We start from the raw sequence: 3,234 nt of genomic DNA on the forward strand, positions 1-3,234 counted from the left end.
CGGGAGGTCCACCCAGAAAACAGAATATCCCACCCTTCCGACATCCGCCATTGCTCAGCTAAGCCACGAACACCCACACATGTCCTACACAGGGGTGCACCCAACATCACAATACTGCCTCCTGTCACAGTACACAAACAATGGCAGGAATGAAAGACACAGATCTGCCACAACCTTGGAATCGGAGCGCCGCCTGTCATGAGCCACAAGTGCATCCTGACGTGACAAATCGGATGATCCCGCAGGCATGCACTTACGATAATCACTATCAACGAACCTGCCGCCCCCTCCCCCCCCAAAATACACCTTTCCCTACAACGTGTACCTTAACCTAAGCTATATTGTACCTTAACCTAAGCGATATTGTACCTTAACCTAAGGTATATCGTACCTTAACCTAACCTACATTGCGCCTTCACCTAACCTACGTTGTACCTTAACCTAACCTACGTTGTACCTTAACCTAACCTACGTTGTACCTTAACCTAACCTACGTTGTACCTTAACCTAACCTACGTTGTACCTTAACCTAACCTACGTTGTACCTTAACCTAACCTACGTTGTACCTTAACCTAACCTACGTTGTACCTTAACCTAACCTACGTTGTGCCTTAACCTAACCTACGTTGTGCCTTAACCTAACCTACGTTGTGCCTTAACCTAACCTACGTTGTGCCTTAACCTAACCTATGTTGTGCCTTAACCTAACCTATGTTGTGCCTTAACCTAACCTATGTTGTGCCTTAACCTAACCTATGTTGTGCCTTAACCTAACCTATGTTGTGCCTTAACCTAACCTATGTTGTGCCTTAACCTAACCTATGTTGTGCCTTAACCTAACCTATGTTGTGCCTTAACCTAACCTATGTTGTGCCTTAACCTAACCTACGTTGTGCCTTAACCTAACCTACGTTGTGCCTTAACCTAACCTACGTTGTGCCTTAACCTAACCTACGTTGTGCCTTAACCTAACCTACGTTGTGCCTTAACCTAACCTACGTTGTGCCTTAACCTAACCTACGTTGTGCCTTAACCTAACCTACGTTGTGCCTTAACCTAACCTACGTTGTGCCTTAACCTAACCTACGTTGTGCCTTAACCTAACCTACGTTGTGCCTTAACCTAACCTACGTTGTGCCTTAACCTAACCTACGTTGTGCCTTAACCTAACCTACGTTGTGCCTTAACCTAACCTACGTTGTGCCTTAACCTAACCTACGTTGTGCCTTAACCTAACCTACGTTGTGCCTTAACCTAACCTACGTTGTGCCTTAACCTAACCTACGTTGTGCCTTAACCTAACCTACGTTGTGCCTTAACCTAACCTACGTTGTGCCTTAACCTAACCTACGTTGTGCCTTAACCTAACCTACGTTGTGCCTTAACCTAACCTACGTTGTGCCTTAACCTAACCTACGTTGTGCCTTAACCTAACCTACGTTGTGCCTTAACCTAACCTACGTTGTGCCTTAACCTAACCTACGTTGTGCCTTAACCTAACCTACGTTGTGCCTTAACCTAACCTACGTTGTGCCTTAACCTAACCTACGTTGTGCCTTAACCTAACCTACGTTGTGCCTTAACCTAACCTACGTTGTGCCTTAACCTAACCTACGTTGTGCCTTAACCTAACCTATGTTGTGCCTTAACCTAACCTATGTTGTGCCTTAACCTAACCTATGTTGTGCCTTAACCTAACCTATGTTGTGCCTTAACCTAACCTATGTTGTGCCTTAACCTAACCTATGTTGTGCCTTAACCTAACCTATGTTGTGCCTTAACCTAACCTACGTTGTGCCTTAACCTAACCTACGTTGTGCCTTAACCTAACCTACGTTGTGCCTTAACCTAACCTACGTTGTGCCTTAACCTAACCTACGTTGTGCCTTAACCTAACCTACGTTGTGCCTTAACCTAACCTACGTTGTGCCTTAACCTAACCTACGTTGTGCCTTAACCTAACCTACGTTGTGCCTTAACCTAACCTACGTTGTGCCTTAACCTAACCTACGTTGTGCCTTAACCTAACCTACGTTGTGCCTTAACCTAACCTACGTTGTGCCTTAACCTAACCTACGTTGTGCCTTAACCTAACCTACGTTGTGCCTTAACCTAACCTACGTTGTGCCTTAACCTAACCTACGTTGTGCCTTAACCTAACCTACGTTGTGCCTTAACCTAACCTACGTTGTGCCTTAACCTAACCTACGTTGTGCCTTAACCTAACCTACGTTGTGCCTTAACCTAACCTACGTTGTGCCTTAACCTAACCTACGTTGTGCCTTAACCTAACCTACGTTGTGCCTTAACCTAACCTACGTTGTGCCTTAACCTAACCTACGTTGTGCCTTAACCTAACCTACGTTGTGCCTTAACCTAACCTACGTTGTGCCTTAACCTAACCTACGTTGTGCCTTAACCTAACCTACGTTGTGCCTTAACCTAACCTACGTTGTGCCTTAACCTAACCTACGTTGTGCCTTAACCTAACCTACGTTGTGCCTTAACCTAACCTATGTTGTGCCTTAACCTAACCTATGTTGTGCCTTAACCTAACCTATGTTGTGCCTTAACCTAACCTATGTTGTGCCTTAACCTAACCTATGTTGTGCCTTAACCTAACCTATGTTGTGCCTTAACCTAACCTATGTTGTGCCTTAACCTAACCTATGTTGTGCCTTAACCTAACCTACGTTGTGCCTTAACCTAACCCATATTGTACCTTAACCTAACCCATATTGTACCTTAACCTAACCCATATTGTACCTTAACCTAACCCATATTGTACCTTAACCTAACCCATATTGTACCTTAACGTAACCTAATTTGTGCCTTAACGTAACCTAATTTGTGCCTTAACGTAACCTAATTTGTGCCTTAACGTAACCTAATTTGTGCCTTAACGTAACCTAATTTGTGCCTTAACGTAACCTAATTTGTGCCTTAACGTAACCTAATTTGTGCCTTAACGTAACCTAATTTGTGCCTTAACGTAACCTAATTTGTGCCTTAACGTAACCTAATTTGTGCCTTAACGTAACCTAATTTGTGCCTTAACGTAACCTAATTTGTGCCTTAACGTAACCTAATTTGTGCCTTAACGTAACCTAATTTGTGCCTTAACGTAACCTAATTTGTGCCTTAACGTAACCTAATTTGTGCCTTAACGTAACCTAATTTGTGCCTTAACGTAACCTAATTTGTGCCTTAACGTAACCTAATTTGTGCCTTAA

The sequence above is a fragment of the Schistocerca serialis genome, unplaced genomic scaffold, assembly GCF_023864345.2.
Source record: "Schistocerca serialis cubense isolate TAMUIC-IGC-003099 unplaced genomic scaffold, iqSchSeri2.2 HiC_scaffold_202, whole genome shotgun sequence".
Classification (NCBI taxonomy): domain Eukaryota; kingdom Metazoa; phylum Arthropoda; class Insecta; order Orthoptera; family Acrididae; genus Schistocerca; species Schistocerca serialis.